General features: G+C 60.4%; 1 protein-coding gene across 2 annotated transcripts in view; it reads right to left on the bottom strand.

The window, feature by feature from the left end:
• The window catches only part of RAI1 (retinoic acid induced 1), a 105,309-nt gene extending 95,054 nt beyond the window's left edge, over positions 1 to 10,255 (bottom strand). For both annotated transcript variants that reach the window (XM_079905331.1, XM_079905334.1), the window contains exon 1: positions 9,816 to 10,255. The gene's annotated coding sequence lies outside the window, so the exon portion shown is untranslated. The remainder of the gene's footprint in view (positions 1 to 9,815) is intronic.
• Positions 10,256 to 13,939: the final 3,684 nt, after the last annotated feature.

The following is a 13,939-nucleotide window of genomic DNA, read 5'->3' as shown; positions in this document are numbered from 1 at the left end:
GAGGTCAGGGAGGAGACGACATGGCCCCGGAGGCGATAATGCAGCTGCCTGCGTGTCTGGCCTGCCCGCTCCTGCCAAGCCCTCCCCGAGGCGGAGCTGCGCGCTCCTGGACAGGCGGGCCAGCCCCGCTAGGATCCAGGGTTTGGCCCCGAGATGGCCCCTCCACCACAGTGCAGACGTTCCGCGCCAGGGCCGGGGGCCCGAGATGCTGGCCTCTGCCCACCCACACGCCAGGCATCTGCTGCTGGACAGTGCAAACTCCTCTGCTCGGCTGCCGTCCAGGCCCCCGCAGTGCCCTCCCAGGAGACCCAGCCAAGCTGGCAGCCCGCCAGGCAGACCCTGACCCCTTCTTGGCCTGCATCCCCATAGGGTGGGGGCTCACACGACAGGCCAGGCCAGTCGGGCCGGATGACTTATCTCCCCAGTCCTGTGTGAGTGGCTCTGCCCGGGTAGGTGGGCAAACAAGCCCAGATCTGTTAAGGAGGGAAGTGGCAGGGCTGGGACTCGGCCAGGCTGACTCCAGACGCCTGTCCACACACAGTGGCACTCCCTGCTCCGTGGCCACCCAGCCTGGGCTGGTCCGGCCACCTATCTGCCCAGAGCACTGGCCCGGCCTGCACTCCCCTCCTCCCCCTCCCCCTCCCCCTCCCACCAGCCGGCTTCCCTTCTGAGCCGCCGATCTACAACCACACAAAGCCCTGTTTGTTTGCTTTCTCTGCTGCTCCCCCTGGATCCGATGTCTTTCTCTGCTACCTGCCGGCCTGGCTTCCTCTCCAAGCTGCCTTCCCAGCCTGCTGAAGGGAAGGAGGCGCCGACCATACAGCAAGCCCTGTCTCGCGGCCACCCCATCGTTCCGAGAATCCACCTCCTTACTGCTGGAGGCTGGGGACCAGCCAGGGCGATCTGACTGAAAATGGCTTTGCAGCCCCCTCACTGCCTCTCAGAATGTAGGGTGTCTTCTGGGTGGAGCAGGAGAGATGCCTGCAGCCAGGGGCTGGGACAGGGGGAGGGGAGCCAGAGCGGTCCAGCCAACCTCCCCTCTCCTTTTGTGAGCAAGGCCTGTTTTGTTTGTCAATCAGGAAGGCTGCCCCTGACTTCCCAGCAACCCAAGGGGGCTGTCAGAGATAAGGAGATGAATGGGACCAGGAAGGCCAAATTCAAGGAGGCAGAGCGACGCCCCGGTTTCACGGTCTTCACCCACCCTCACTCTTTCTGGGGGTCCACAGGCTGCACTGGGAGCCTGGCTTGGTAGGTGCCCCCTCAGTGCCCACCCTAGGCAGGCACCTGAGCAGACCCCTCAGCATGGCAGGCACCCTCTGCAGTGTCTTGGGAAGCCCTATCGGCCTGAGCTGAAACAAGGCTTTCACAGGCAAAGAAAAATAAACACCCGCATTCCACACCACCTTTTCTACCTGCAGAGTGGGGCTGCCCTCTCTCCTGGTTCAAATAAAGAAACCCAACACCGATGCACAGAGATACCACAATCTCGCCTGGTTCCTTCTACCCAGGGCTCTTTTATTGCGCCCTGCCACGCTGGGTGGCCCAGGGCAGGTCCTAACCTCCCCGGGCCTCCCTCTTCCCCTTCCTGTCCCCTTCCATGCAGAGTTTAACCCTTACAGCAACTCCAGGATAAAGGTATGGTTACGCCCGCTTGACAGATGAAAGGAGGCTCCAACTTCCAGACACTAAAACTGCTCCGGTCAGAATTCAAGCCCACTTCCGACTCTAAAATTTCCCACCAGGTCACAGTACTATTTCACAGTCAGAGATTATCTGCTGACTGGATGAGTGACCACCATGAGGAAGTGAGCAAGGAGCAGGCAGGGCCTGGCTTTGGTGCCCAAGAGATGTGGTTTCCAATCGCATTTGGTCGCTGTGTGACCTCATGCAGGTCACTTAACCTCTCTGAGCTTCGGTTTCCTTGATAATCTGTATGAGGCGGTTAATAAGGCTTACAGAGGACCACCCAGCGCCAAGCAGAAAAGCAGGCACTCATTAAATGACGGCTTTGCTCCATGATCCCTCTCGGCAGCCAGAGAGCCAGGCATACACTTATTAGAGGAACCATCCCCCATCTGGCCCTGCTGCCGGGCGTGCCCCCTGTCACCATCTCTGGCCCTCTGGAACGCTCAAGCTGAGCTCCCCAGGCTCCTGTCCTGTCCAGGAGACCAGGGCCTCTCTGTTTAATCTGCCAGGGAGGGGGCCCCAGGGGTCAATGTCACCCCAAGGGAACAAAGCCAGCTCCGTCCACGTCCTGCTGGACTCGACAAGAGAGAGCCACTCGGTTAAGTCTGACCTGGCAAAACGTCCGTTTTTAGTGCTATTTTGGGCCATGGTGGGGATTTTCTGTGCTCCTCTCAAAGGTACCCTAAACCGAATTCCTTCCCATCTCCCCATCCCTATCTGTGTTTGAAATGAAAGTATCGTTCTTCCTCTTCTTTTTATCCTGCTTCTCTTTCCCACCTATCAGATGGATGCAAATGAGGGAAGGGGCAGAGCTGGGACCCCTCGGAGGGCAGCATTCCTCCCCCCCACAACCAGTCCCCCAGAGCACAGCAGGCTAGGAGACAAAGTTGCTTCAAACCAGGCAAAGCGGAGAAGTCCTCCGGCCTTCCGGTTCTGGAAGCCCTGAGGCCGGGTCATTGTCTGCTGCCGCCCCAGACACACACCAGGCGTCTGCCCCTCCCACCACACACCTTTGCCTTTCTGCTTCTCTGCCTTTGCTTGGGCTGCACCCGCGCCCCCAGCCTGGAAGCCCTCCCCCAAGGCCTCCCCTGCGAGGAGCGCCCTCTTAGCTGCAACACGACCACATTTGAATCCACATCTATGAATCATGTCTTTCAGGTCCACTCCCCTACCCGACTGTGGGCTTCAAAAGGGGAGGGGCGGCCGTCATGTAGTCACCCATTTCTCCAGGGCAAGGCTGCTCAAACCCCATCAGCACTGTTGACATTTGGGGCCCGGTAATTTGTTGGGGGGGTGTCCCCGGCCTCGACCCACTAGATGCCAGCATCCCCCACCCAGTGAAGACAACCAAAAATGCCTTCAGACAGTGCCTAACGTCCCCTGAGGGACAAAATTACCCACAACTGAGAACCACTGCTCTGAGGCCTGGCACCCCGCCCCCCAAAACGAGTGAATGCACGACTCTCCCTTCTGCCCCCAACAGAACAGGTGATTTTTATTTTTTTTATTTTTACCTCTTTTCCTCTTACCATAATCATGTACAAATTTCATCTTCCCTATCAGACCAGAAGCTTCCAGAATACAGGCCCATTGGACCTCAGCTGTATATCAGAGCTGATCACCAGTTACCATTTTGCTGCAGGAATAACTCTCAAAGCATCAGAGAGCACCCGACTAAAACCCAGTTCTGCTCCCCCTTCCACACCCTGCCCTGGGCTCCTGTGTGACTTTGCGTCAGCAGCTAAGCTTGTCTGGGCCTCAACGTCTCTGCATCACTGTAACAATTCTTTGTCCTATTAGCTAGTGGGAGGGTGACGACGTCACACCTCCAAGGAGCTGTAGTGCCCAAGAAGAAATCTTTCAGATGGTTTTTAATTTACATTTTCTGAGAATTATTATTACTAATAGGCAACATCATTAAGCACTTTGCTATGTGCCAAGTACAGCTGAGCGCTTCACAGGCATCATCTCATTCAATCCTCTTAAAAGGGAAACGATGACGTCGGTACTATTGTTTCTGCTGTCTATAAAGGAGGAAAGAGAGGCCCAGGGAGCTGGGGGAACCTGCCTGAGGACATCCAGAGGTGGTCTGCTGGCCTCTGGCAACTGAGGATGCCAATCAGAAAACCTGCTCAGCTTCAACCCTTGATATTGAAATTACTTTTCGAAGTCTGAAGCCCGCCCGGTGCAGGCAGAGTTAGACCTTCCCAGGTGGACAGGCCTCACCCACTGGGGTCCTGCTGCAGATACCTGGCCCCAGGGCCGCACGGAAGGTCTGACTGCAGAGGTACCTGGTGCAGTGGCCCGCCTGGGCCGGGGCTCGAGGGCGGGGCTCGGAGGGCTGCCACCCCCTTCCCAGGTGTCACCCGTCTCCGCAAGGCCCTGGCTGGACCGTCTTCCCTCAGTGCCGAGCGGGCGCTGAGATTCTTCAGGGCAGGAATAAAAAACAACCATCCTCGAGCACCTTCTGTGTATTTCTAGGTATTAAAACAGGCCCTGTCTTAAGAATTTTATCTGCATCAACTCACTAGTTCTCCCAACAGCCCTGAGGCAAGCTCTGCCATTTCCCCCATTTTACAGATGAGTAAAGCAAAGAAGTAACTTGTCCGAGTTTGCAAGCGGCAGAGCCGGAATGCGAACCCAGGCAGCTGAACTCTGAAAGGTGTTCACGGCCAAAAAGTCTGTGTTTACGGCTGTGTTCCCAGCACCCTGGTGTGCGGGAGATACTCAGTATGTGATTTATGAATGAATGCACAAAGAAATGAATGAGTTTGTGGTCACACTGCTGCCCAAGTCCACCTATAGCATCGGGGCAAAGCCTCTTTGCAAACAGAAACTGGCCGGAAAACGGTAATTCTCACCTGCCCCACCGGGTGACAGAGACACGCAATCCATCCACCTCAGCCTGGCTGGGGAAGGAACAGGCACCGAACTCCTGGTTTTGGCCAACGTCACCGCAGGGAAGGCTAGGGGAGGAGTGACAACAGCGACCTCTTCCCCCAAAGTCCTTCAGCAGGAAGAGTACTGGTCCCTGCCGAGCCCACGGGCCAGCAGCCAGTGACTCGGGGCCTGTGACTGTGCCCGTTTCAAAGGTGGGGAGACGGAGCCCCTGAAAGGACGGTGGCACCTGGATGTGAACCCGGGCTGGCCTGTGTTTCTGACCCCATGCTTTCCAGATCACAGGGCACACTGAATGCAGCAGTTACCGCCCCCTCTCGGACAGGAGGGGAAATGTGCTGGGGTGGTGGGGGCGGGGGACGGGGGAAGGGGGGACGGAGAGGGCGTGACTTTCCTGAAGCAGCAGCTGGAACTCAAACCCTGTCCCGATTCCAAACCCAGGGCCGCTCCCCTGCTCAGCCGTGCTGCCCAGACTGGACTGAGGCATGTCTCCAGGGAGGGGACGGGAGGAGAGGGGGGCCAGATGCGGCGTAGCCTGCACCAGCTCCCTTGGGACCCCCAGCCTGGGGCCCGTCCTCACCCTGAGGGGCCCCAGCCCCCCCACTGGGCCCCTACACCTCCCGACAGCTCCCCTCCGGGCTTGCGGGACCCCCTCCTCCTGAGGCCGATCACCATGCAGAAACTGGACGCCTGCTGTCCACTGGCCCTGAGCATCTCATCTCCGGGGCCGGCGAGCCCAGGGCCAAGGGGAAGAAACGTGGCGGGGAGGGGGTGTCTGCTGGGTGAGCGACGATCGGGTGGTCACAGCAGAGCCCTGGTGCTCCTGGCCTGTCCTTCTGTCCTTCCTGACTAGGCGTCCTTCCCACGTCGCCCTCTCCTCCTTCCCACCAGCCCCACCGGTGTCCCACCACCACACACGCTATCCACACAGATTCGAGAACCAGTAGAGCAAAAGCTCTCCTCTGGCAGCCGAGCCCCATCTGCACCTCCAGCTGCTGGCACCCACCCTGGTGTCACATTCCAGTCTCGGATCCCGGTGACCCACCCAGGCACGGGGCACGGCTCTGCCTCAATCCCGGGAAACAGGACGAGCCAGTTTCTCCTCAGCCCCCCAGAAGGAGCAGGGGCCCCTCTCTGGCCTTGCCGGTCTCCTCTGAGGGTGATGAACAGAATCCCCTGACTGGCTCCCCAAGAATCCCCAAGATCCCACAGGGGCCCCCGAAACAATGCTGGGCTCCCCCACCCCACCTCGCCCGGCCCTTCCTGCCGGGAAGACTTCTGAGCGCCCCACGCCCCCCGGCCTCACCCTTGGAGCTGGGGCCGCACAGACGAGGCAGCCGAGCTCTGGGCCTGGGTGCCCCGGCCTCCTGGGGAGGACAGACACCGACAGAATTACCGATAATTCTGTGATAAACGCCATGCCTCAGCCATAGACAAAGGGAGATGACTCAGTTCTGCCGTGGAGGTCGGAGAAGGAGGGGACAGGACGTCTGTTTGGGTCTCGGGACGCAGGGAGGAAGGTGAAGGGCAGCCCAGGTGGAAGGAACAGCCTGGGCCAACGTACAGAGGCAGTAACGCCAGGGTTGCATCCTGGGAGGGGGCTCGGCTGTGGCAGGAGGGGACGGGGCCTGAGTGGGACCAGAGCAGGCGAGGACCAGAAAGGCCCGCACGGCGCGGGAGGGACTCCGGAGCAGATCTTGATTCAGAGCGCAGCCGGAGCCCCGGGGAGTCACCGCCGTGGTTGAGAAAGGTCGCTCTGCAGTGTGGCCCACGCTGGGAGGGGGCAGGATGGAGGCAGGGAGGCCGGTGAGGAGGCCGCGGCAACAGCTAGCCTCTCCCACCACGTTCTTTCTGAGCCAAGTCCTGCCTCCTGGCCATAGGACACCGGCCATGTCCGCTGCAGCTGCCGAAGAATCGCTGGTGTGTTCCCTTTGCCAGGAACGCCCCCTCATCACCTACCTGTGCTCCAAGCACCTGCTCCAAGCCCCCTCTGCCATGGAGCTGCACCTCCACAAAGCCCCAACCCTGGTCAAGTTGGGACATACTCATCCTTGGACCCTAAAGCTCAGGCTACCTGCCCACCATCCTGGAACTGGCTTCCGTGGTCCCCCCTGCCCCTCCCCGCGTGCCCAAGTCCCGCCAAAGACACCGACCCACTCCTTCCCACGTTGTCCCCAGAACACCTGTCAGTGCTTCCACGCGAGGCCCTGCTTCCTGCCAAGACCTGGCGCGACCTCCCACTCGTCCCCTTGGGTACCATCTGGTTCTCACCCCTGGGCTGTGACCTTGGAGGCAGGTGCATTAAGCACAGAACTTCGAAACCGTGGGCCCTTGGAAAATACCTGGTGGGCCAGTGAGCCCCGGTGCCTCTCCCGAAGGAACGCTGCCCGGCGTGCAGGGCTCCGCCAGGGCCTGCCTGCGGAGCCACACGTCGCTGGCGGGACATCCATGCCCAGCCACAGGCGCTATTAAAGCAACGAGGTGCAAACGTGGACGGCCATGGGAAGACAGTGGTGATCGTAATGGTGACAGTGGCAGCTAACGTTTATTGGGACAAGTACTGTTCTCAGCTTCACAGGCTGACGTGGACTCACTCACTTGTCAAAGCTTCACCACAGTCCTCTGAGGCTGGTACTGTTATTACCCCCATTGCACAGATGGGGACACAGAGGCACAGAGAGGTGAACAACTCATTCAGGACGTGATGGAGCCAGGAGTCACCCAAAGCCTTGCCCTGGAGCACCCCACCTGTGACCCCGCCAAGACAACAGGAAGGAAAAGGGAGCTGACACTAAGAGCCTGAGGGGCGGTCTCGTCTGGGGTAAGAGAAAACTCTGTATTTGTGTACATGATACACGTATGCATAAGAGAAGAGCGAACCATATTCGAGGTGTTAACTGCGGTTACCTGGGGGGCACTTGTACTCTGCGTACTTCCGGGTTATTTGCATTGTTCACAATGAGAACAAACCCATGTCCTACCTGAGAAATTCAAAAAGAAGAAATTGAGAGAAACTGTCAGGGCCTCAGTTAATGTTTGTTGAATGAATAGAAGGCAGACTCATTTCCTAGGCCTGTTTTTTCAAACTCTGGGTAGGACCCATTAGTGGATCGTGAAATCAATTTAGTGGGTCACAGAAAGCAATTTAAAAAAACAACAAAAACCAAATAGACTAGAACAGAAAGTATCAGACCAGGGTACATAACAGAGTAAAGAGCTATGTCACTGAACTTTTTTTTCCAGTTACACACAGTGGGCGTGAATGGAATTGTGACCTACAATGCATTTCTTACTATAGGTCACAGCGGAGGGTTTGGAAGCCACAGTCCAGACTAAAGAGTCTAAGGAGGGATAAGCAGGGTCCCTGCCTGCAGGGGCCTCCTGGTCAACGGGGAGAGAAAGACCGTTACGGGGCAGGTGACCCCCCCCCCCTCTGTTTAGGAAGCTACTGAAGCTTCTGGCTGTTGGGAAGGGTCACACTCAGCCCACTCCATACGCGGCTTCTGGGGCCGGGATCACCCCTGGACACATTCTCCTTCCCAAGCCCCTTGCCTGTGAGAGCCTTTGCCACAGTTTTGGGGCTGAGCCTCCCCCAAACCAGAATGTCTGTGTCCCCTCCTCTGTGTTACCCAGAAGGCCACTTTTCCTAAGGACTCCCTTCTGGACACTCCTGAGGCCCTCACTGTCAAGGGGGAGGGGTGGGAAACTAGAAGATTCCTTTCCAGCTTCCAGATCCTGAGGCCACGTCCCAGGGAAGCCTCTGGAAATGCAGCTGTGTGGTCAGTCGGGAGGGGCCTCCACTGAGTCTGCAGCGAGGGCTGCCCCCACCCAGGGTGCGCCTGACCCCAGGCAGAGCCAGGTCTGAATGAAGGATGCGGTGTGGGGAGAGAGGCAGAGCCCCCAGCCTGGGGCTCCCACGGCGCTGGCGCCTCCACATCAGAACTCGCCTAACCCACCCCGCCTCCCCTCCCCTCCCCGGGCAGCAGACAACTAAAAAAAGATAAAATAAAAAGAAGTAATTCCCCTGCTCTGACGTCAGCGCGAGGTCTTAACAGCCCAACAGCGGCATGAAACTGGATTGCAACCAGATGTAATGCCCTTGAATCCTCAACACGCCGCTGCGTTGGAAGACAAATGGGGGGGGGCACTCTGGGTGGAGGGAACCGTGAGGGTCCCGCACGGGTCCCGGATCGGAGCCTGCGGAAACCCTGGGAAGCCCGGGGCCCGGGTCGCCATTCAGGCGCGCTGTCTCCCCTCCCCCAGCCCCCCAGTAGCGCATTGTTACTCTCGACAGCCGTCTCCATTCAGGCCCGGAGCCCCAGCGCCGCGCCCGTCGGGGGCTCCCCGAACCAGGGCACGGCTCGGGCCGCACTCCGGCCCCTGGCGTGGATTTGAGGCCGACCCAGAACCCAAGAAGGGAAACAGCTCGCTGGGAAAACGGGCGCCCCAGGAAGCTGGGGCCGCCGCGGCCTCGGGCCTGTCTGGTGTTTCGCTTCCCCTCCGCCCCTCTTCGGCCACCCCCGGCGACCAAGGCTCCAAATGTCAACCCCGCGTCCTGCAACACCCCCCCACCCGCCGCGCTCGGCGACACTGCCTTGCGCCCGGTCCCCGCGTCCTCCTCCCGGGTCCCCTGCCTCCCAGGCGCGGAGCCGCGGAGCCAGGCACACGGCCGGTGCGCAGCCGTCCGTCCGGGAACACGGGACTCGCGTGGCCGGAGCCCCCACTGTGACGTCACCCCGAAAGGCCCGCGCGCCCCGGGCCTGCCCGCGTCGGAGCTCCCCGGCCTCCGGGGCCGCTTCCTGCCGGGTCGCGCGGCCTGCGCACAGGCCCGGGCGCCGCCGCCCGCGAGGGGGCACCGCCGCGGGCTCCGCTGAGAGCCCCGCGCGCCACCCCTCCCCACCACGGCCCTCGCCGTCTCTCGAGGCCCTGGCTCCCACGCCGTGGCCCCACCAGGCCCCGAGTCCCCCCGGAGAAGTCGGCTCCCCACCCCCCACCCGGACGCACTCACAAAGCTCGCCTCCGGCCCCGGCGCCGCGCGAACGCCCCGGTCCCCACCCGCACTCGGCTGACCCCCGGCGCCACCGCGCGCACAACCCCCGCACCCGCGACCCTCGTTCCTCGCGCCCGCACCCCGCAGCCCCCCGGACGGCCATCCGGTGACCTCGCGCCCCCCGCACACAAAGCACTTCCCCGCGGCCCCCCGCGCCCCCGCCCCGCCGCTTGGTGCTCACCTCAGCGCGCGCTCACTCGGGGGCCCGGGTTCTGGCGCTGCGACTTCGCTGCCTGGAGACTCGGGCGGCCATGGGGGTCGGGGCGCGGCGGCCCGGCCGGCCAGCAGCCAGGCAGGAAAGAGGGTGGGCCGCGGCGCCCCCTCCTCGAGCCGGCGCTCGGGCTGCGGGCTGGGCGGCCTGCTCGGCGCGCTCTCGCTCCGGCCGCGCCTCGCTCCGCACCTCGCCTTCCGAGCACAGCCGCGGGCAGGGGCGGCGCCCGGGGCGCGGGGACCGGGCCCTGGCTGCGCACCGCCGGGCCTGCTGGCGTCGCAGGGCCGCGGGGAAATGCGGTCCCCTCCGCGCAGGAAGAGCCGGCGGCGGGCGGCGGGCGGCGCGCGGGGGGAGAAGGCGGCGAGAGCGCGAGGAGAAAAGTTCCCGGCCGCCTGGCTGCGCTCGCTCGCCGCCCGGGAGCCAGGTGGGCCGCGCGCCCCGACAGCACCCCCTGGCGGCCAGCGCCCGCCGCGGGCCTGGGGGGAGGGGGCTTGGCGGGGGGACCCGGGGGGCCCTCAAGCACTCGCGGGCCGGGGTCGGGGCCGGAACCTCGGGCGGAGGACGTGGACCGGCACCGGTCTTCAGATGCTCCCAGGCTCTGGCCGGGTCCCTGGGCCAGGCTCCCGCCCTCACCCACCACAGCCCTCCCGTGACCTCCCCTTCACAGTCTGGGAAACGTTCCGACCTCTAAGCTCAGTAGGCCGCCGAGCATGGATTTCTTCACTTACTGGCACCTCGCTGGACGCCAAATCAGCAGAGACAAGTGGTCCTGTCGTCATGGGGCTGGCACCCTGGTGGGCAGAGACAGACAGCAAACAAATGCTTCCACACGTGAGGAAGATCGTTCCAGGGACAAATGAGCGCTAGTCATTAGTGACGTGAAGAACAGGGGCTACTTAGCTGGGTGTGAGCACGGAACTGACCGTTCCTGGCAGGGGGAGGAGCAAGTGCAAAGGCCCCGAGGCAGGAGAGAGCAGGGTGACAGGCAGAGCCGTAGGGAGGACCCGGGTCTTCAGCACTACCAGGGCCTGGTGGGGACCTTGGATGCAATTCTAGTGCCATCGGCAGAGCTTGGGCAGAGGAATGCTGAATGAATGGGTGAGTGAACCTATTATGAGCTTACAGACTGCCTGACTTCCTGCCCCAAAGCCTCCGCTCGCCACAGCCGAGGCAGAAGGCCTCCTGCTCCCACCCAGCCTCCGGGGTCTGTTGGTCCCACGAGCAGGGGACGGCTGTCAAGGAGCCAGGGTCCCGGGAACATCAGCCTCCTCACCTGTAGGTAAGGCCAGGTGGTGGGTACGGTGCTCTTACTCTGTGACAGAGGACTGTCCCCCTGTTTACACGTCCTCTCATCCGATCCTGACACCCACGGCCCCCTCGCCCCCCAGGAGGCAAACCCACCGCTTTTGTTCACGAGGAAACTGAGGCACAGAGCAGTGAAGTCATCTGTCCAGTGTCTCAAGCTAAGGTGACAAGCGAGACCCAAGACCTGCACCCAACTCAGCCACCACCCCCGAGGGCGAGCTTGAGAGCCGGACAGCAGCGGGATAAGAGGGTGCGCAGCGTGGCTTTAAGCACAGGTTCTGGGGGAGACAGACCTCGTCTCTAAGTCTGGCTTCTCTGGGCCCAGCTGGGAGGCTTTGGAAAAACCAGTTGACATGCTGAGTCGCGATTTCCTCATCTGTAAAATGGGGGTAAGAGTAGCACCTACTTCCCGGGTTCCTGAGGACTAAAGGAGGTGGGAGTGTGGAGCGTCGAGCTCGGAGCCTGGAGGCCGTGAACACTGTTAGTGCTTTAGGTCACGAGGTAGAGGAGGGGCAACGGGGCTTCCATACATCCAGGGGCTTCTACCCCCTGCCATGTCCAGCCTCCTGCCCTCCCTGCCCTCCCCTGCTCTGGGAAGAACCCAGGGAAGGCCTGGCACCAGGGACCTCGGTGGGCGGTGAGAAGAGGGGGTGTCCCGGGGGAGGAGGAGATGGCGTGGTCTAGGCACTAACCACTGCCTTTCTGAGGGCCCGTTGTGCACCAGATGCTCTCCGTGGGTGTGAGTTTCCTAGGGCTGCTGCGACAAATGACCACACATTGAGTGGCTTAAAACAACCCAACTTTATTCTCTGCAGTTCTGCAGGGCAGATGTCCGAAATCAGCATCAACAGGAGAGTCCGTTCCCTGCCTTTTCTAGCTTCTGGAGGCCACGTGCATGTCATGGCTCGTGCCCCCTTGGTGACCTCCAGGAACCAGAAAAGGCAGGAAATAACTGCTTCTGTTGTCACAGCTCCTGCTTCCTCCCTTGACCTTCTTGCCTCCTCTTATAAGACCCTTGCGATTCCATTCGGGCCGCCTGGATAACCCAGGAGACTGTCCCATCTCAAGACCCTAATTTAAGCACACCTACAAGGACCCTCCACCCCCTGTTTTTTTTTTTACCACATAAGGGAACATTCACAGGATCTGGGGATCAGGACCCAGATATCTCTGTGAGCTGTTATTCAGCCTCACACTCCATGCATCCTCTCAGTGCTCCCTCATCACAACTCATTTTACAGATGAAAGAATTGAGGCTCAGAGAGGTCAGTCCCTCATCCAAGGTCACACAGCAGGTAAGCTTTTTCACCTCTCCCATGCATATTCATTGAGTGCCCACCGTGGGTCAGACACTGGGTTAGGTTCTGGGTTGCCATGTAAGAGCTACCTGTGAAAAACGTGCTGTGGAGCCCAGGCACAAAGTGTCGTGACCTGGTCCTGTTGAGGAATTCAGGGAAGGCTTCCTGGAGGAGGTGACCTGTGAGCTGAGATCTGGAGGGTGATCCTTAGGCCTCTTCAGAAGGCTGGGTAGCCCAATTTAGGGAGGGGAGGCTTCTGAGCAGGAGAGTGCTCAGTCTGCTGTGGGCACCATCAGGGGTTGGTCAGCAGAGCCAGGCCCCGGGAGACTTCTGCTGAGAAGCTACTAGTCACCTCTCATGGGATGCGGTGGGAGGTAAGGTGGGAGTGGGCCCACTGCCCAACACAGACACCCAGTAAAGACAGTGCTGCTACAAAATGTCGAACTTGCAGCCTCGAGGTGGGATCCAGGCTGTGGGCTTATTTTGACTGGAGAGAAAAGTGTCTAAAGATTTTGGAGTTGAAATACCTTTAAGGACTATAAATTCTTGCGGCCCTACCACTACCCACACCGACATTTAAATCACCGACTGCCCCCAAAGGCACTGGGTTTGAGATATCCTCCCCGCTCCCCAGGGGTCTTAAGACTCAGTTTTGCATCTGTGCCTTGGCCTGGAACTCCCCCTCGGTTTTCTCCTAGGCCAAAAGGAGACAATGACTCCCGGCCGAGGGAGAGAGGTCCCCGGGGCTGGAAGACAGGGAAGGGGGATCCACCTCCGGACAGACTCCCGTACCCTGAGGGACTGGCTTACTGGTGGCTCGCCTCCGTGGGGACATCCCCAGTTCAGGAGCCCCCCCCCCACCCCTCTGTCACACGGAAGACCAAGCACAGGGAGGGGAGGCACCTGGAGTGGGGCGTGCGGAGTGGGCTGCAGGTGCGTCTGAGGGCCCAGCTTGAGCTTTGCGCAGCCAGCCTGCCTACCTGAGGAAGCTACATTAGGGAGGGCTAAAGTCCGACGTTGTCTCAGCCGTTGTGGATCTCTGCAACAGAGAACCTTTGTCCCAGCTCACACACCTGTCTCTTGGTGGTTATCACACCTTGACTTCCTGGGGGAACATTCCTTCCCACTATCTGCCTATGTGGTTCAGCCGGGGCTGACGCTACCTCCGGTACACAGAGATGTTCCTAGGATTCAGGTTTAACCAATCAAAGTGCCCCATTTCCCTGGCTGCAGTGGCTGGTTCAGGGATGGCCACATGACCCAAGGCCACTGGCAGTTTTGCAGGAAGCATTGAGCTTTGCTGGAACCTCCAGGGGGTGTTAAGCTGGTTGGTTGTGGGCCTGAGAATAAAGCCAGTATGTAGGAGAGCAGTGTCAAAACACACGTAGAGACACCAGCTGGGCACCTGGATCCAGCTACACCTGAAGCTCATTACACGCAAGCCAGTAAGGTTACCTGTTTACCTAAACCAGCCTAAGTTTGTTTTCTGTC

This window comes from Stenella coeruleoalba (genome assembly GCF_951394435.1).
Source record: "Stenella coeruleoalba genome assembly, chromosome: 19".
Lineage (NCBI taxonomy): Eukaryota > Metazoa > Chordata > Mammalia > Artiodactyla > Delphinidae > Stenella > Stenella coeruleoalba.
Note: the sequence above shows the minus strand (reverse complement) of the source record. Positions and strands in the feature narration are given on the sequence as shown.